Source organism: Callithrix jacchus, chromosome X (assembly GCF_049354715.1).
Source record: "Callithrix jacchus isolate 240 chromosome X, calJac240_pri, whole genome shotgun sequence".
Taxonomy (NCBI): Eukaryota; Metazoa; Chordata; class Mammalia; order Primates; family Cebidae; genus Callithrix; species Callithrix jacchus.
This window is the reverse complement of record NC_133524.1, coordinates 80,433,605-80,454,948: the sequence shown is the minus strand read 5'-3', so window position 1 is coordinate 80,454,948 and position 21,344 is coordinate 80,433,605. Positions and strand designations below refer to the sequence as shown.

The 21,344-nt window shown below is 41.7% G+C and overlaps 1 pseudogene; it reads left to right on the top strand.

The window, feature by feature from the left end:
- Nucleotides 1–12,091: 12,091 nt before the first annotated feature.
- LOC100405721 (G-protein coupled receptor 176-like) lies at nucleotides 12,092–13,688 on the top strand (annotated as a pseudogene).
- The last annotated feature ends 7,656 nt before the right edge of the window (nucleotides 13,689–21,344 follow it).

The window sequence follows — 21,344 nt, the reverse complement described above, 5'->3', positions numbered from 1 at the left end:
GAAAGTGAGTGGGTGCCAGCCTCTTTTTAATAACCAGATCTCATGGGAGTTAACAGAGTGAGAAATTATTCCCACCTGGAGAATGCATTATTTATTCATGAAGGATTTTCTCCATGACCAAAACTCCCCCCAATAAATCCCATCTCCAACGTCAGGTATCAAATTTCAACATGAAGTTTGGAGGCGGACAAACACCCAAACTATAGCATTCCACCCCTGGGTCCCCAAATATCATGTTCTCATATAGTAAAATACAATCATCCATTTCCAATAGTCCCCAAAAGTCTTAACATGTTTGAACATTAACTCAAAAGGGCAAAATCCGAAGTCTCATCTGAAAGTGAAAGTATGTTCCTTCCGGCTATAAACCTGTAAGTCAGGGACCACCTGTACTGTCAAGATGTTTTTCTTTAAATCACAGTCACCCATTTTGAAGAAAAAAGTGTGAAAGTATTTATAGCTGAATAATTTTTTAGTTGTTCTGTCAAGTAGAAATGACATTCACAAGAAAATGGGGGGGCCTATCTCTGCTTGCAATTCAGTTTTACACATTCTCTTCCTTGAGATAGCCACAGTACTTTCTAAGGCAGCAGCAGTACTTTGTGTGTATTTGCCATTTCATTACATAGAATACTAAATATATATATATATTTTAAATTAGAGTATAAGAAAATTGACATTTTTTTCTAGTTCATCAAGAAGTTTCTTAAAATAATCTACCTTTTATTTTTCTGAGAGTGTTTAGAGGTGGAAAATAGTAGTCATACTAGCACAGTTTAATGTCACTGCTTAGGTTTGTCTTGAGATCATCTGTAAATGTCACCACAATGAAAAAAGCAAATATCATCTTAATATTACTATGAAATTAGGTTTGACCTTGCAGAGCACCTAAAAGTGTTCAGGAATCCCCAGTGTACCTGGTCCACACTTTGAGAACTTCTGCTCTAGAGAAATGCTTCTTAAAGATTAATGTGCATAAAACCACCCGGTGTCATGTTGAAATTCAAGGTGTCATTCAATATGTCTGGAATGGGGCCTGCAATTCTGAGTCTCTAATAGGTTTCCAGATACTGGCATACTACTGGTCACTGACCACAATTTAAGTAGTAAGGCTCAAGAATACACGTCATAAACTATTTCAAATGTCACCCCAGTTTAGACATTTTATTTGTTCCTATGTTCAAGTAGATTTAGTATTATTTTGGTGCTTGTACTGGTAGTAAATCTATTCATATAGACAAAATTATACAGAAACAAGACACTGTTAATAATGTTGAAAATTATTTTAATAAATATCAATTATTTTTTACTTTATCTTTTCTTTATCTTGACCAAACTTTTAAATATTTTATTCATGTGGGTATATAATAAGAAAGAATAACCAAAGAAACACATTTGAGATGTGAGTGATATGTTTGCTTTTTTTTTTAATTTTGAGATATGGTCTCCCTCTGTCACCTAGGCTCAAGTGCAGTGGTATAATCATGACTCACTGCAGCCTTGATTTCCTGTACCCAAGCAATGCTCCCTCTACAGCCCCACGAGTAGCAGTGACTCTCACAACAGCCTCCCAAGGAGTTAGGACTACAGGTGCACACTACAACATCAGGCTGACTTTTTCTCTCTTGACCTGGGATGTAGGGTACTTGTACGTCCATTGCATTCATGACACTATTATTTGTACCCATTGTTTTGTTAATAATGCAGAAGTGGAAGTTTCCTTGAGATGCCCTGTTGCAACCCTAGTGGCCATGTTCCCAAAGCTGCAGTGAGGTAAATGGGATGTCACTTGTCAGCAAGGAAATCATACATAGCACCCCCTCCAAATGAATACATACAAGGGAGAAACGATTGCTTGATCTGGGAAGGTGGAATTACGGTATCCTTCTGGAAAACAAGGGCTGTTCAATCATCCTAATTGGAGTTTGGAAAAAAAAATAATCTCTACAAATCCAAGATGGCAGTAGTGAATACACATCGTACCCCAGGGAGCCTCCATTTTTGCCTCAAATGTGCTCATTTTTGTCTGTAGCCATGAGTAGGAAGACGTTCCAACCATAACCACTCCTGACTCCTTGGGTAGTCCTCTATTCTTTTAGGAGTAGCTTTCCTTTTTACGTCAAAAACATGGAGAATGGATGAATGTACATTGGCCACCATTGCTCCTCTGGGGGTCACCATCTACAAGCCCATAAGATCTGAAAATACCAGAAATCAATGGTCAATAGGATCAATTCTGGTGGAAATCAGAGAGATAATAAGACTAATGGCCTCTTTGGCTGGCTTTGCCTGTCATGAGTTAACCCTAAGGAATTTGACTCAAATCCTAGAATCACTGACCACTAACACAAGACAGGTACTAAATGGAATTCAAGAGTCCCTAGACACTTTGGCAAATATAGTCCTCGTCAACAGACTAGCGTTAGATTATTTACTGGCTATTCAAGGTGGAGTCTATCTAGTTATTAATAAGATCTGCTACACATATATTAATAACTCTGGACAAGTTGAGATAAATATTCAAAAAATAATTCAGCAAGCTACGCAGTTCCATAAATATAACCAGGACTCCAGCTATACCTCCTGACTATCAAAAGTGCCCTCCCGGGGGAGGACTCAAGATGGCGCTGTGACAACAACCCAGGATTGGAGCTCTCATTGAGTCCGCGGAGAGGTGAGTCGGAGCTGCATTTCCAGACTGATCTTTGTTGCCCACAGAAAGGGGAAATTCCCAAGTGAAGAGGAGACGTGGGACGCCAGGCAGAACCGCTGCTTGGTGAAGCCGGCAGCCAGGGTGGCGGCAGCCAGCCCTGCCCAGCACTCCCCACAGGGCGTGCTTGTCCAGGTGCCCTGTTGAACCAGCAACCAGAGACGTGAGAGGGCTGGACTTGAGACTGAGCGAGACTTGAACAGTGGGCCAGCCCACAGGATAGCAGGGACAGAGAGTTTGGGATAGCCCAGTGGGATGAACGAAACCGCGATTTCAAACAATCCCCGTGCAGACGGCCTGAGACGCTCTGTGGGGGAGGGGCGTCCACCATTACTGAGGCAACCCGCCCCAACGGAGATACACGCCCATTGCTGACGCAGCCTGCCATTTCCGAGGCAACCCGCTACAACAGAGAGACCCCTCCACAGGGCGTGGCGGAGAACACAGCAGAACAGCAGAGCCTGCACAACAGGGTGAACCACACAACAGCAGGGCGGAGCCTCGGCAGGCAAACAGTGGCTAGTCTGCATCCTAGCTGGGCAGGACCTCAATGGACATCCAAAAATAAAGCACAAACCCCTCAACACAGAGCATTTGAGAAAAAAAAGGGTTTTTTAATGAGCTGTGTTGCAGTAGAATCAAACATAGCAGCCTAACAGCCCTGAATGAACAACAGAGCGCACAGCTCAGAAATTCAGCTCATATAAAGTACAGACTGTCTCCTCAAGCAGCTCCCTGACCCCTCTATATCCAAAAGACTGACATTTGACAGGCATCATCCTGGGACAGAGATAGCAGAAAAAGAAACTGGTAGCATCCCTCACTGTGCCACAGCTGCTAGAGGTGCACCCCAGACAAGCAGGGCCTGGAGCGGACCTCAGCAGTTGTAAAGTGAAGGGGCTAGACTGGTAGAAGGAAAACCAAGCAACAGAAATAATTCATCATCAACATTCTGGGTGTCCACTCAGAGACCCAATCGAAAAGTCAGCAACTACGCAGACGACAAGCGGATAAATCCACAAAGATGGGAAGAAACCAGCGCAAAAAGGAGGAAAAAACACAAAACCAGAACACCTTGCCTCCTAGAAAGGACCAAAACTCCTCACCAGCAAGAGAACAAAGCTGGACGGAGAATGCCTGTGACGAAATGATGGAATTAGACTTCAGGAGGTGGATAATGACAAACTTTTGTGAGCTAAAGGATCATGTATTAAATCAATGCAAAGAAACTAAGAAATTTGAAAAAAGATATGAGGAAATGATAACAAGGATGGATACCTTAGAGAGGAATATGAATGAATTAAAGGAGCTGGAAAACACAATACAAGAACTTCGCGAAGCATGCACAAGTTTCAATAGCCGAATTGACCAAGCAGAAGAAAGAATATCTGAAGTCGAAGACCAACTCAATGAAATAAACGAGAAACCAAGATTAGAGAAAAAAGCACAAAAAGGAATGAACAAAGCCTCCAAGAAATGTGGGACTATGTGAAAAGACCTAACCTACATTTGATAGGTGTACCAGAAGGGGACGAAGAGAATGAGTAAAAGCTGGAAAATACTCTTCAGAACATCATCCAGGAAAATTTCCCCCACCTAGCAAGACAGGCCAACACTCAAATGCAGGAAATACAGAGAACACCACAAAGATATTCCGCAAGAAGAGCAACCCCAAGGCACATAATCGTCAGATTCAACAAGGTTGAAATAAAGGAGAAAATACTAAGGGCAGCCAGAGAGAAAGGTCGGGTCACCCACAAAGGGAAGCCCATCAGACTCACAACAGATCTCTCAGCAGAAACACTACAAGCCAGAAGAGAGTGGGGGCCAATATTCAACATTCTTAAAGAAAATAATTTTCAACCCAGAATTTCATATCCAGCCAAACTGAGCTTCGGAAGTGAAGGAAAAATAAAATCCTTTGCGAAAAAGCAAGTACTCAGAGATTTTGTCACCACCAGGCCTGCTTTACAAGAGCTCCTAAAAGAGGCACTACACATAGAAAGGATCGACCAGTACCAGCCATTACAAAATCACACTGAATGCTAAAGAGCATCAACATAATGAAGAATCTACAACAACTAACAGGCAAAACAGCCACTTAGCATCAAAATGGCAGTATCAAATTCACACATAACAATATTAACCCTAAATGTAAATGGACTAAATGCACCAATCAAAAGACACAGACTGGCAAATTGGATATAAATCCAAAACCCATCAGTGTGCTGTATCCAGGAAACCCATCTCACATGCAAGGATACACAAAGGCTCAAAATAAAGGGATGGAGGAAGATTTACCAAGCAAATGGAGAGCAAAAAAAGCAGGCGTTGCAATTCTCATCTCTGATAAAATAGACTTTAAAGCAACAAAGATCAAAAGAGACAAAGAAGGCCATTACATAATGGTAAAAGGATCGACAAAACAAGAAGAGCTAACGATCCTAAACATATATGGACCCAATGCAGGAGCACCCAGATACATAAGGCAAGTTCTTAATGACTTACAAAGAGACTTAGACTCCCACACAATAATAGTGGGAGACTTTAACACACCACTGTCAATATTAGACAGATCAACCAGACAGAAAATCAACAAGGATATCCAGGTCTTGAACTCAGACCTGGAGCAAGCAAACCTGATAGATATTTACAGAATTCTCCACCCCAAATCCACAGAATACACATTCTTCTCAGAAAAGAAAACTTCAGGCCAATATCCATGATGAACATAGATGCAAAAATCTTCAATAAAATATTGGCAAGCCGATTGCAACAGCAAATCCAAAAACTTATTCATCATGATCAAGTAGGATTCATCCCGGGGATGCAAGGCTGGTTCAACATACGCAAGTCTATCAACGTAATTCACCACATAAACAGAACCAAAAACAAAAACCACATGATTATCTCAATTGATGCAGAGAAGGCATTTGACAAAATAGAACAGCCCTTTATGCTAAAAACCCTCAATAAACTCGGTATCGATGGAATGTATCTCAAAGTAATAAAAGCTATTTATGACAAACCAACAGCCAATATCATACTGAATGGGCAAAAACTGGAAGCATTCCCTTTGAAATCTGGCACTAGACAAGGATGCCCTCTCTCACCACTCCTATTCAATATAGTACTGGAAGTTCTAGCCAGAGCAATCAGGCAAGAAAAAGAAATAAAGGGCATTCAAATAGGAAAGGTGGAAGCCAAATTGTCTCTATTTGCAGACGACATGATAGTATACCTAGAAGACCCCATTGCCTCAGCTCAAAAACTCCTGAAACTGATAAGCAAGTTCAGCAAAGTCTCAGGATATAAAATCAATGTGCAGAAATCACAAGCATTCCTCTACACCAATAATAGACCTAAAGAAAGCCAAATCAAGAACCAACTGACATTTGCAATTGCTACAAAAAGAATAAAATACCTTGGAATAAAACTCACAAGGAACGTAAGGGACCTCTTCAATGAGAACTACAAACCACTGCTCAACGAAATCAGAGAGGACACAAACAGATGGAGAAACATTCCATGTTCATGGTTAGGAAGAATTAATATCGTGAAAATGGCTATACTGCCCAAAGTAATTTACAGAATCAATGCTATCCCCATCAAGCTACCATTGACTTTCTTCACAGAACTGGAAAAAACCACCATGAACTTCATTTGGAACCAAAAGAGAGCCCGCATAGCCAAGTCAATTCTAAGCAAAAAGAACACAGCGGGGGGCATCACACTACCGGATTTCAAACTATACTACAAGGCTACAGTAATCAAAACAGCATGGTACTGGTACCAAAACAGAGATATAGACCAATGGAACAAAACAGAGGCACCGGAGGCAACACAACATATCTACAACTATACAATCTTTGATAAACCTGACAAAAAAAAGCAATGGGGAAAGGATTCCCTGTTTAACAAATGGTGTTGGGAAAACTGGCTAGCCATGTGCAGAAAGCAGAAACTGGACCCCTTCCTGACACCTCACACTAAAATTAACTCCAGATGGATTAAAGACTTAAACATAAGACCTGGCACCATAAAAACCCTAGAAGGAAATCTAGGCAAAACTATCCAGGACATAGGAGTAGGCAAGGACTTCATGAACAAAACACCAAAAGCATTGCAAAAAAAGCCAAAATAGACAAATGGGACCTAATCAAACTCCACAGCTTCTGCACGGCTAAAGAAACCGTCGCTAGAGTGAATCGGCAACCAACAGAATGGGAAAAAATTCTTGCAGTTTACCCATCTGACAAAGGGCTGATATCCAGAATTTACAAAGAACTCAAACAGATTTACAGGAAAAAAACAAAGAAGCCCATTCAAAAGTGGGCAAAGGATATGAACAGATACTTTACGAAAGAAGACCTATATGAGGCCAACAATCATATGAAAAAATGCTCATTGTCACTGGTCATCAGAGAGATGCAAATCAAAACCACAGTGAGATACCATCTCACGCCAGTTAGAATGGCGATCATTAAAAAATCTGGAGACAACAGATGCTGGAGAGGATGTGGAGAAAAAGGAACACTTTTACACTGTTGGTGGGAGTGTAAATTAGTTCAACCATTGTGGAAGACAGTGTGGCAATTCCTCAAGGCCTTAGAAATAGAAATTCCATTTGACCCAGCAATCCCATTACTGGGTATATATCCAAAAGACTATAAATCGTTCTACTATAAGGACACATGTACACGAATGTTCATTGCAGCACTGTTTACAATAGCAAAGACCTGGAATCAACCCAAATGCCCATTGATAATAGACTGGATTGGAAAAATGTGGCACATATACACCATGGAATATTATGCAGCAATCAGAAATGATGAGTTTGTGTCGTTTGTAGGGACATGGATGAATCTGGAGAACGTCATCCTCAGCAAACTGACACAAGAACAGAAAATGAAACACCCCATATTCTCACTAATAGGCGGGTGGTGAAAAATGAGAACACATGGACACAGAAAGGGGAGTACTAAACACTGTGGTCTATTGAGGGGAAAGGGGAGGGCCAGTGGGAGGGGGAGGTGGGGAGGGATAGCCTGGGGAGAAATGCCAAATGTGGGTGAAGGGGAGAAGAAAAGCAAAGCACACTGCCATGTGTGTACCTACGCAACTGTCTTGCATGCTCTGCTCATGTACCCCAAAACCTAAAATCCAATAAATAATTAAAAAAAAAGTGCCCTCCCAAGTCTCACCTGGTTTTTTTTTTACCCTTCCTAAGATTTTTAATAGCTATCCAATTATTACTAATTTGAGGCCCCTGCTTACTTACACTCATAAATTTTTTGTCTCCTAGAATGCAAAATTCCATGTTAATATAATGCTAGTATAAGGCTTCCAACCATCTTGCTTTCTGAGCCAGAAAATGAAAAAAACATCCTGCCTCTGAACCCCTTGATTAGGCATCCAAAGGTTTTTCTTCTCAATACTCGGCAGAGCCAACATCCATAAAATCATCAAAAAGCAGCTATACAAAATAGACCTCCATCCTTCTACAATTCCTTAAGATTAAGGAGGAGTATATAACCTCAGAAGATGCGATAAGATAGAAGTTTGGCAGGATTTGTTTCTCAAGATACAGGTCACAAAATCCTCACTAATTAAATAAAATTTATCAAAGATGCTGGCCAAAACCAGCCAAAATCAAGATGACAATAAAAGCAACAGCTCCTTCTTAATGCTTGTTATATGTTAATTATAATGCATTAGCATGCTAAAAGAAACTCACACTAGTGTCATGACTCCTTATAACTGCCATGATAACGTCCAAAATTACCCCGTATGGTCTAAAAGGGAGAGCAACTCTTGGTTCTGGAAATTTCCTGCTCTTTTCCTGGAAAACTCATGAATAATCCACCCCATATTTAGCATGTAATCACAAAATAACTATAAATATGGCTTGCCAGCAGCTCAGATGTCACTACTTTGGATGCACTGCCTATGAGTTAGCACTGCTTCTTGAGGAGCAGCCATTCTGGTGTACACTTCTGCTTCAGTAAATCTGCTTTCTTCCACTGGCAGCTCACTCTTGAATTCTTTTCTGAGTGAAGCCAAGAACCTTCTTGGGCTGAGCCCTAATTTGGGGGCTTGCCCTCCCTGCCTCAAAATTATAAATAGCAGCTTCTTGTAATCATTGGTTGACACACTGTTCTCCTGTATAACTCCTATAAAGAGAGAAGGATATTCTTTTGCCTAGCTCATGGAAGATGAAGGTAGAAGTGCTGAAAGTACAAGCAATCAAATCAGTAGTTAAGAAGCACAATTGGTGTGAGAAGCTTTGATGTTACTTTATCTTTAGAGGAAATATTTTACATGTTATCCTTTTTAATAGGAAGAAAGGCATATAAATGTATTTAATGTGTATACATGGTATCCTTCAGAATGAAGACTCAACTTCCCAATGAGTGGCAGAAACCTATTTAACTTCGAGGTTACAGAAAGACTAGGGGCTTAGATTCTGAGAAAATAGGCTATAGGAGGGAGATAAAAGGCTTTTCAAGCAAAGGTGGTCTTGTTATGTAGATGAAGCCTCCCTCACAAAGAATAGATGGTAAATGTTTATTTTTGGACTTTTCAAGGTGTCAGACTCGGTCTTTTCTGGATCTGGGTAAAAGGCATCGAAAGGGGAGAGGGCATGTCTGCATTAATGAAAATTTTCTACAGATGCAAATTGTTTCCACTTATGATAGCTTTGCAAGGCCACTTCTGCTAGGACCGCCAAGTGGCAGTCATTTCCAAATGTGCCAGACAAATACATTTGGAAGATAAATATTTTAATTTTCTTCAGTCCCCACTATGAAAGTCAAAATAAGTTTTACATATTAAAATCCAAGCTGAAAACCTTGGAGAGATTTGGGTTAGAGATTGTTAGATAGAGGTAAACAAAGTACTTGAATGACAAATTTGGGATAAATTTTTAAAAAGCAATTTAAATATATTATTTTACATATTCTTTAGTCAGTTTCTCAGTCTTGAGAATAGATCAGTTTAGTTAAACAGCTATATCCAATTCCAGGAGGTGGCAAGGCAGATTGGCTAGGCCTCTACATATGATGCCAGCAATCAGACCTTCAACAAAATTACTTTCTATAGAAACAGAAGAAAGACAAACATTAATGTCTGGGGCAGTCATTCAGTCTATAAACTAGTTTTTATCCAGTGTCTGGGACACCTTCATATTGTAGTAGCAATCTGACAGATTGTTAAGAATTCTATTTGTATCAGACACTCAAGTCAACTTTCTGAGAAGTCCATACATAGCAGGCAAGCACAATTATAAGTCATCGTTATTTCCTTCTGAAGTTTAAGTTATCTAACTAGCCTGCAGGACTTTTGGAAAAGCACAATTTCAATTTCTAGTGACTTCAAGTCAGGAAAATGGGAAGATGATAATAATTGAAAGTAGTTCCTTGTGTATTCTGGATATTAGCCTCTTGGCAAATGAAGAGTCTGCAAATATTATCTCCCTTTCAACAGTTTAACTGTTTACTGTTGTTTCCATTGCTGCAAATAAACTTTTTAGTTTAATAAAATTCATCTTGTGTATTTTTGCTTTGGTTGCTTGTGTTTATGAGGTCTTTTCCATAAAATTATTTCCTAGATCAACGTTTTGGAGCATTTTTCCTACCTTTTATTCTACTAGTATTTTAGTTCTGTGTCCTACCTTTAAGTCTTCAATCCGTTTTGAGTTGATTTTGTATACAAGACATGATAATCTACTTGAATTTTTCTACCTATGAATTTCCAGTTCTCCCAGCACCATTTATTAAAAACAAAGTTCTTTCCCCAGTGTATGCTTTTAGTACCTTTGTCAAAAATCTGTTGTCTGTAAATATGTGGACTTATTTCTGGGTTCGCTATTCTGTTTCATTGAGCTATGTGTCTGTTTTTATACCAATACCGTGTAGTTTTAGTTCCTCTGGATTTGTAGTATAATTTGAAATCAAGTAGTGTGATGCCTCCAGTTTTGTTCCTTCTCAGAATTGCTTTGGGTATATGAACTCTATGGCGATTCTATATAAATTTTCGATTTTTTTTCTATTTCTGTAAAGAATGTCATTGGTATTTTAATTGAATTGAATATATATATTGTTTGGGGTAGTATGATTGTTTTACCAATATTAATTCTTTTGATTCATAAGCATGAGATGTATCTTCAATTGTTTGTGTCTGCTTCAACGTCTTTCTTCAATGTTTTGTAGATTTTCCTGTAGACATTTTTCACTTACTTCGTTAAATTTATTCCTAAATATATTTTTTTCTGTAGCTATTTTGAATGTAATTTCTTTCTTATTTTTCATCCTGTTTATTATTGGGGTATAGGTTTTTGTATGTTAATTTTTTACTGATTTTTGTGTATTAATTTTGTATCCTGCAACTTTATTGAGTATATTTATCAGTTTTAATTTTTTTTTTATGTGTGGGATCCTTAGGTTTTTCTACATATAAGATCATGTTACCTGCAAAGATAATCAACTTTACTTTCTCTTTTCAAATTTAGATGCTTTTATTTCTTTCTCTTTCTTTTTCCTGATTGGTCTTGGTAGGACTTTCAGTATCACAGTAAATAGGAGTGTTGAAGATGGGCATTCCTGTCTTGTTCCCATTCATAGAGAAAATGCTTTCAGCTTTTCCCTATTCAGTGAAATGCTACCTGTGGGTTTGCCATATACGGTCTTTCCACTGTTGAAGTGTGTTTCTTATATGCTTTTTTAAAAAAAATTATGGCAGGTGCGCAGGACCAGGCTGCAGGGGAGACTCGGCTTTCCACCCAAGCCATGTGCGCTGTCGGGTACTCGGGGATCCCCACGTGGGTCTGGCCATTCGTTGTGGACATTTCGTTGGCTTCACATTCAGCCTCGAAGCCAGAAGGACTGAAAAATAGCTTCGGCCAAAGATTCTCTTCCCGCTAAGGAGAGTGGCCAAGTGCGTCCGCCCGAGAGGACTGGAGAGGGTTGCCCTAGCCTTTGGGGCGTGGAGGAGCCGCGGCTGAAGGAGGCGGCAGGGAGCGGATAGCGAGCTCCTTGATCAACGAATGCCTCCTTTATTTCTATTCCTGCCGAGTGGGCTGGGCCACTCTGACCACCCTGGAGGAGGAACTGATGACGCTAGGCGGGCTCTGATCGTGCCTCCTTCATGTGGTTGCTGACGGGGATCCAGGAGGGAGTGGGCATGGGGCGCAGCCGTGCCTCCCTCCCTCCCCACTTCCCGGGCGCTGGAGTTGGCGATATGTAGACGTGAGGGGACCCGTCGGCTGCCCTGGCTTCTCCAGGACTCCTCCAGGCGCCCGCGCATCTCTCCTCACCCGGAGGAGGAGAGGCTCCGTGCTTGGCTCCGAGGCGGGGTACGCTGAGCCGGAGCCCCAGGCAAGCCATGGGACATAACGGGAGCTGGATCTCTCTAAACGCCAGCGAGCCGAGCAAGGCGTCGGGCGTCGAGACTGCAAGCGCAAACCGCGGCGCACTCAGGGAGTTCGTCGAGGCGCAGCTGTACCGCCAGTTCACCACCACCTTGCTGGTCGTCATCTTCATAGGCTCGTTGCTCGGAAACTTCATGGTGTTATGGTTAACTTGCTGCACAACCGTGTTCAAATCTGTCACCAACGGGTTCATTAAAAACCTGGCCTGCTCGGGATTTGTGCCAGCCTGGACTGTGTGCCCTTTGACATCATCCTCAGCACCAGTCCTCACTGTTGCTGGTGGATCTACACCATGCTCTTCTGCAAGGTCGTCAAATTTTTTTCACAAAGTATTCTGCTCTGTGACCATCCTCAGCTTCACTGCTATTGCTTTGGACAGATACTACTCAGTCTTCTATCCGCTGGAGAGGAAAATATCTGATGCCAAGTTCCATGAACTGGTGATGTACATCTGGGCCCATGCAGTGGTGGCCAGTGTTCCTGTATTTGCAGTGACCAATGTGGCCAATATCTATGCCACATCCACCTGCACGGAAGTCTGGAGCAACTCCTTGGGCCACCTGGTGTATGTTCTGGTGTAAAACATCACCACAGTCATTGTGCCTGTGGCGGTGGTGTTCCTCTTCTTGATACTGATCCGAAGGGCCCTGACTGCCAGCCAGAAAAAGAAGGTCATTATAGCAGTGCTCTGGACCCCACAGAACACCATCTCCATCCCCTATGCCTCCCAGAGGGAGGCAGAGCTGCACACCACTCTGCTCTCCATGGTGATGGTCTTCATCTTGTGTAGCATGCCCTATGCCAGCCTGGTCATCTACCAGACCATGTTCAATGTCCATGACATTTCCATCTTCTTGCTGCTCACTGCCATTTGGCTGCACAAAGTCTCCCTGCTGGCAAACCCTGTTCTCTTTCTTACTGTGAACAAATCTTGCCACAAGTGCTTGATAGGGACCCTGGTGCAACTACACCACCAGTACAGTCGCCATAATGTGATCAGTACCGGGAGCATCCTGGCTGAGGCTAGCCCGGAACCCAGCATACATTGGGGCAGCCAGCTCCTGGAGATCTTCCACATTGGGCAGCAACATATCTTTAAGCCCACAGAGGATAAGGAAGAGAGTGAGGCCAAGTACATTGGCTCAGCTGACTTCCAGGCCAAGGAGATATTTAGCATCTGCCTGGAGGGAGAGCAGGGGCCACAGTTTGCACCCTCTGCCCCACCCCTGGGCACAGTGGACTCTGTATCCCAGGTAGCACCAGCAGCTCCTGTGGAATCTGAAACATTCTCTGATACGTATTGCCTGCAGTTTGGCTTTGGGCCTTTTGAGTTGCCTCCTCTGTGGCTCTCAGAAACCTGAAACAGAAGAAGCGGCTGCTTCCCCCCTTTGGTAACACCCCAGAAGAGCTGATCCAGACAAGATTCCCAAGGTAGGCAGGGTGGAGTGGAAGATGAGTAGAAAGAATAAAGTGAGCATTTTCCAAAGGTGGATTCCTAGCAAGGATCGTAAATTGGAAGCAACAGAGAGCTTCCATATTTCCACTCTCTAGAATATTCCCACCAGAGGTTGGGAATACTGTGGCCATATGATTTTATGATCTCCTTGCAACTCAGTGTGAGTTGATTCCTCCAATATGGGTCAGATGCTTTTGAATGATAGGGAAATCTATGTAAAATCCAATGTCCTCTTTATTGAGGGAGTGTATATATCTATCTCAGTGATCCATTTCCTTAGTGAAGTACACATTATTCCCTGTGGGGACCAGAGCTGGGCAGTTTTGAATGGGTCTTCAGGTGGGTACTCCATGTGCATTTTCTGGGGATGTCTCACTTCCCTGGGCTCCACAGAGAACATACAGAGAGAAGACTTTTAGAGCTCACAGGGAGCAGGGATGCTCTAAGGGAATTCTAAGATAATTATGGAGCAGGGTGACCCCAAAGAAAATGCCTGTTTGATTAACTTAAACATATCAGACATTATATATTGAGAAGATAGGGATTTGGCACCTTACACCTTTCTCTGGAAGCCCTAGTCATATGACTCCTCACCATTTCTCCTGATACCCTTCATCTCTTTCACTGGGATGTAGGTAATGGATGACGATTCCACACCTGTGATAGACAATAGATGTGCCCAGGAGTAAGGGACATACTTCCTCCTTGACAATTCTGATTTTCCCTTGGCATCACCAATGCCTCAGAGAGATACACCTACACCCTACAGTTAGGATCAGTGTTGGTTGCAGAACACTGAAAATCCTTTGCTATGTCTTTCACCTTAAATTGTGTTTTCTCAACAAATGAGAGAGAAGCTTACAGAGGGAGAAGATAGACTGAGGGATGTCTGTGGCAGTGTAGTTTTTTTTTTTCTCTTCCCTTTGATCTCACATGAAAGGTGCTGTGTAACAATGAATATGAGTCAAGTATATTGAAAAAACCTTATTATGCAAACTTTTGGAATTAAAAGGTATTTTTAAAATGGAGTTAGTGTAAGCTGGGTCCTTTGGAAACATCAAACTGAAAAGGCCTGGTTTGAAAAGATGATTCTGCCCAAGAGGTTGGAAAGAATCTGACAAAGATGGTTCCATTCCAAGGAAGACTCTAGAACTCAGGTGTGGCCAGTCTCCTTTTCAGTCTGTTTGTATAACTGTGGTTCTCTCTTAATTTTGGACACAGAAGAGGAACAGAACAGGGAGAAATAATTATTGTAGAGTGCCAAGGCAACATCTGGCCCAGATGAGCTCTTCACTTCCTCCTTCCTGTCTTAGTAGGAGCCAGAGTGGGTAAAAGAGGGAGGGCAGTGTCCTCAGCTGATCAGCCTCACAAGCAATTTGGGATCCCCCTCGGGTGGATTTTACCAGGTTGAATTAGAACGGCAGATAACACTTCATTCTTAGTAAGAACAAACCAAGTGCCAGCTCTGCTCTTCTCTCTAGGGTGTTTTATTCTTGCTCTTGGCACTTAGGGGAGCTAGTCTGGTGCCTTGAGCAAGCTTGAAGGGAAGTGATAGGTATCCTTACCAGCAAACTTCCACATCTCAACAAGTCCCCTCTTTTGACCACACTGGCCCCATCTCTCGGCGGGAGCCCAGACTCTGTAGGGAGTTTTGTTTTCCTTTATTCTCTTGGGTGTGGTGTCTTGTGTTTCCTGAATGTGAACCCAAAGACCCTACCTCTGGGGAAGAACCATTTTCCTCTTTGCACTGGTCTCCTCACAGCACTGTTTGCTCACAGCAGAAATGTGTCTGCCAAGCCCTCCTGCAGCTCCGCTGCCTCCTGGGCCCTGTATGCATGGCGTCTATAGCTCCTTACCCTGATAGTCAACGCTGTGGCCCTTTCAAGTTTATCTTTCAAAACTTTCACAATCAATATAACTTGCATCAACTGGAATAATAATCTGTAGGAAAACAGTGTCTGGTTTAGGAGAATCTGTCAACTGTAACCACTTTGGTGTTGTTCTGATAATATACTGTATATGTACAACTTAATAAATGTTGTTGAGGCAGAATCTCGTTGGGTATGTTTCTTATGTATGTTTGAAACAGATGGCTGACTTCTAACCGGTCATTGCCAGGTGTATTTCTATACTCTTTGAAGAATAACATTTTAATAAAAAATTGAAAGGCAAAAAAAAATTATGAAGGAATGTTGGATTTTATCAAATGCTTTTTTTTTCTGTGTTTCTTGAGATAACCATATGTATTTTGTCCTTCATTCGGTTGGTGTAATGTATCACATTTATTGATTTCTGTATGTTGAACCATGCTTGACTCCCTGGGATATATTATATATATCCCACTTAGTCATAGAGTATTTGTTAAGTTTTAATGTATTAGATTTATTTTGCTAGAATTTTATTGAGAATTTCTGTGTATGTACTCATTGGGGATATTGGTCTACAGTTTGATTTTTTGCTGTGTCCTTGTCTGGTTTTGTTTCGAGGTAATACTGTTCTTGCAGAATGATGTAGAAAAAAAATCCTCAATTTTTTGGAATGGTTAGAGAAGAATTTGTATTAGTCCTTCTTTACAAGTTCTGTAGAACTCAGCAGTAAAGCTATTCTATCATAAGCTTTTTTTCTTTTTGGGGAAACTTTTTATGACTGATTCAATATCATTACTAGTTATTGAAATGTTCACATTTTCTATTACTTTCTGGTTCAGTCTTGGTAGGTTTTATGTGTCCAGGAATCCTGCTATCTAGGTTCTTCATCTTATTGGCATAATGTTGCTTATATTTGTCTCTAATGATCCTATGTATTTCTGTTATCAGCTATAATGTCTCCTTTTTTGTAATTTTAAAAATTTACATGCTTTCTTTTTTCTTGGTTAGTCTTGCTAATGGCTTATCAATTTCGTTTTTTTAAAACACAATGTTTTGTCTGGGCACATTGGCTCACACCTATAATCCCAGCCCTTTGGGAGGACAAGGCAAGTGATAACTTGAGGTCAGCTGTTCAAGACCAGCCTGGCCAACATGGAAAACCCCATCTAAAAATACAAAAATTAGCTGGGCATGGTGGTGGGTGCCTGTAATCTCAATTATTCAAGAAGCTGAGGCAGGAGAATCACTTGAACCTGGGAGGTGGAGGTTGCGGTGAGCGAGATCATGCCATTATGCTCCAGCCTGGTGACAGAGCAAGACTCCATCTCAAAGAAAAACAAAAACAGAAAAAAAACTTTTCGCTGGGGGATTTCCAAGATGGCATGGTAGGAACAACTCAGGATTACAGCTGTCAGTGAAGTTACAGAGGGTGAGTCTTAGCCACATTTCCAGATGGATCTTTGTTGCCCACAGAATAAGGAAATTCCCAGGAGTAGGAGAGACAGGGGATGCCAGAGAAGCCCTCTCAGCTTGTGCGACCATTTCAGCAGGCACCGCAGCACAGCGGCACCCCGCACAAACGCACTGGTCTGGGTGCCCTGTTAAACCGGCAATCTGAGATTTGGGAGGGCAGATTAGCATATCCATCTGATTAAACAGGACTTGAACAGAGAGCCAGACCAGGAGATTCCCGGGAAGTGACATTTGAGACGGTGCAGTGGGTGGCTGCATGGGAAATCACACACATCCCGGTGCCCTTTGAGCAGGAGACTAAATCACCTGGGAGAGAGTCAACCATTCAACTTAAAAAAAGAAAGAGAGAAAGGGCTCTGGGCATGGAGCCAGGTGATCAGGCTCGGTGGGTCCCACCTTGACAGGGACAAACAAAATGGCGATTCGAAACGTGCAGCGTTGAGAGTTTCACTGTGGGCACAGCTGAATCCAGGATGGTGCAGCTCAGTGGGGGAGGGGCGTCCGACACTACCGAGTCATTCCACACCTACTGAGGTACACTCCCATTGCTGATGCAGCCTGCTGTTGCCGAGGCAATCTACCATAATAGAGAGACTTCGCCAACAGGGCGGAGCCCATGAGAGCAGGGGGGAGTCTATGGGCAACAAGGTGGAGCCCACGGCAAAAGGGTTAAGCCCACGACAGTAGGGCGGAGAGCAAAGATACAGGGCAGAGACCATGATGGCAGGGTGGAGACCACAGCAGCAGGGTGAAGCCCACAGCAGCAGGTCAGAGCCCACAGTGACAGGGTGGACCCCATGGTAGGAGAACGGAGCCTTGGCAGGCAAATAGTGACTAGACTACCTCCTAGCTGGGTAGGAGAGTGCAATGGATACTCATAAAGAAAGCCCTAACTCCCAGAGACAGAGCATCTGAGGAAAAAAAAGGGGGATTTATAAGTTCTGCTGCAGCAGACCCAAACGCACGTGCGTAACAGCCCTGAATGAACAACAGAGCTCACAGCTCAGTACTTGAGCTCCTGTAAAGTACAGTCCGTCTCCTCAAGCAGGTCTCTGACTCCTGCATATACAAAGAGTCACCTCAAAAAGCACTGATCAGACTGATATATGGCGGGTATCATACTGGGACAAAGATAGCAGAAGAAGAAACTGGTAGCATCCCTCACAGTTCTGCAGCTGCTATAGGTGTACCCCAGACAAGAAGGGACTGGAGGGGACCTCAGCAGTTGTACAGCAGAGGGGCTAGACTGTTAGAAGGAAAACTAAGTAACAGAAATACTTAATCATCAACAATCTGGGTGTCCATTCAGAGACCCAATCAAAAAGTCAGCAACTAATCAGACGACAGGTGTATAAATCCACAAAGATGGGAAGAAACTAGTGCAAAAAGGAGGAAAACACCCAAAACGAAAACACCTCACCTCCTACAAAGGACCAAAACTCCTCACCAACAAGAGAACAAAGCTGGACGGAGAATGAGTGTGATGAAATGATGGAATCAGACTTCAGAAGGTGGATAATGAGAAACTTTTGTGAGCTAAAAGAACATGTACTAAATCAATGCAAAGAAATTAAGAACCTTGAAAAAAGATTCGAGAAAATGATAACAAGAATGGACAACCTAGAGAGGAATATGAATGAATTGAAGGAGCTGAAAAACACAACACGAGAACTTCGTGAAGCATGCACAAGTTTCAACAGCCGAATTGACCAACCAGAAGAAAGAATATCAGAAGTCAAAGATCAACTCAATGAAATAAAATGAGAAACCAAAATTTGAGAAAACAAGAAATGTGGGACATGTGAAGAGACCTAACCTACGTTTGATAGGTGTACCAGAATGTGAGAAAGAGAACAAATCCAACCCGGAAAATACTCTTCAGGATATTATCCAGGAAAATTTCCCCAAACTAGCAAGGCAGGCCAATATTCAAGTCCAGGAAATACAGAGAACACCACAAAGATATTCCGCAAGAAGAGCAACCCCAAGGCTCATAATCACCAGATTCACCAGGGTTGAAATGAAGGAGAAAATACTAAGGGCAGCCAGAGAGAAAGGTTGGGTCACCCACAAAGGGAAGCCCATCAGACTCACAGCAGATCTCTCGGCAGAAACTCTACAAGCCAGAAGAGAGTGGGGGCCAATATTTAACATCCTTAAAGAAAAGAACTTTCAACACAGAATTTCATATCCAGCCAAACTGAGCTTCAGAAGTGAAGGAAAAATAAAAAGCTTTGCGAACAAGCAAGTACTCAGATATTTTGTCACCACCAGGCCTGCTCTACAAGAGCTCCTGAAAGAGGCACTACACATAGAAAGGAACAACCAGTACCAGCCATTCCAAAAACATACCAAATGCTAAAGAGCATCAACAAAATGAAGAATCTGCATCAACTAATGGGCAAAACAGCCAGCTAGTATTAAAATGGCAGTATCAAATTCACACATAACAATATTGACCCTAAATGTAAATGGGCTAAATGCACCAATCAAAAGACACAGACTGGCAAATTGGATAAAAAGCCAAAACCCATCGGTGGGCTGTATCCAGTAAACCCATCTCACATCAAAGGATACATAAAGGCTCAAGATAAAGGGATGGAGGAATATTTACCAGGCAAATGGAGAGCAAAAGAAAGCAGGAGTTGCAATTCTCATCACTGATAAAATAGACTTTAAAGCAACAAGATCAAAAGAGAAAAACAACGTCACTACATAATGGTAAAATGATAGATACAACAGAAGAGCTAATTATCCTAAATATATATTGATGCAATACAGGAGCACCCAGATATATAAGGCAAGTTCTCAATGACTTACAAAGAGACTTAGAGTCTCACGCAATAATAGTGGGAGACTTTAACTCTCCACTGTCAATATTAGACAGATCAACCAGACAGAAAATTAACAAGGATTCCAGGGCTTGAACTCAGACCTGGAACAAGCAAACCTGTTAGACATCTACAGAACCCTTAACCCCAAATCCACAGAATATACATTCTTCTTAGCACCACATCACACCTACTCCAAAATTGACCACATAATTGGAAGTAAAGCACTCCTCAGCAAATGCAAAAAAACTTAAGTCATAACAAACAGTCTCTCAGACCATAGTGCAATCAAGTTAGAACTCAGAATTCAGAAATGAACTCAGAACCGCACAGCTTCATGGAAACTGAACAAGTGGCTCTTGAATGTTGATTAAAAAAACAATGAAACGAAGACAGAAATAAAGAAGTTCTTCAAAATCGATGAGAACGAAGACACAACATACCAGTATCTCTGGGACACATTTAAAGCAGTCTCCAGAGGAAAATATTCAGCAATAAGTGCCCACATGAGAAGAGTGGAGAAATCCAAAATTGACACCCTATCGTCAATGTTGAAAGAGCAGGAGGAGCACGATCAAAAAAACTCAAAACATAGCAGAAGACAAGAAATAAATAAGATCAGAGCAGAACTGAAGGAGATAGAGACATAAAAAACCCTTCAAAAAATCAATAAACCCAAGAGCTGGTTTTTTGAAAAGATCAACAAAATAGACCACTAGGTAGACTGATAAAAAAGAAAAGAGAGAACAACCAAATAGATGCAATAAAAAACTATAAAGGGGAAATCACCACAGATCCCACAGAAATTTAAACCATCATCAAAGAATACTACAAACAAATCTATGCACATAAACTAGTAAACCTGGAATAAAATGGATAAATTTCTGGACACCTGTGTGTCCAGAATCCTAAACCAGAACGAAGCCAAAACTATGAATAGACCAATAACAAGGTCTGAAGTTGAGGCAGCAATTAAGAGCCTACCACTCAAAAAAAGTCCAGGTCCAGATGGGTTCAAAGCCGAATTCTACAAGACACACAAAGAGGAGCTGGTACCATTCCTTCTGAAACTATTCCAAAGAATCCAAAAAGAGGGAATCCTTCCCAAATCATTTTATGAGACCAACATCATCCTGATACCAAAACCCAGCAGAGACCCAACGAGAAAAGAAAACTTCAGGCCAATATCCATGATGAACATAGATGCAAAAATCTTTAATAAAATATTGGCAAACCAATTGCAACAGCACATCAAAAAACGTATCCATCATGATCAAGTAGGATTCATCCTGGGGATGCAAGTCTGGTTCAACATATGCAGTCTATAAACGTAATTCATCTCATAAACAGAACCAAAAACAAAAACCACATGATTATCTCAATTGACGCAGAGAAGGCATTTGACAAAATTCAACGCCCCTTTATGCTAAAAACCCTCAATAAACTCGGTATCAATGGAACGTATCTCAAAGTAATAAAAGCTATTTATGACAAACCAACAGCCAATATCATACTGAATGGGCAAAAACTGGAAGCATTCCCTTTGAAATCCAGCACTAGACAAAGATGTTCTCTTTCA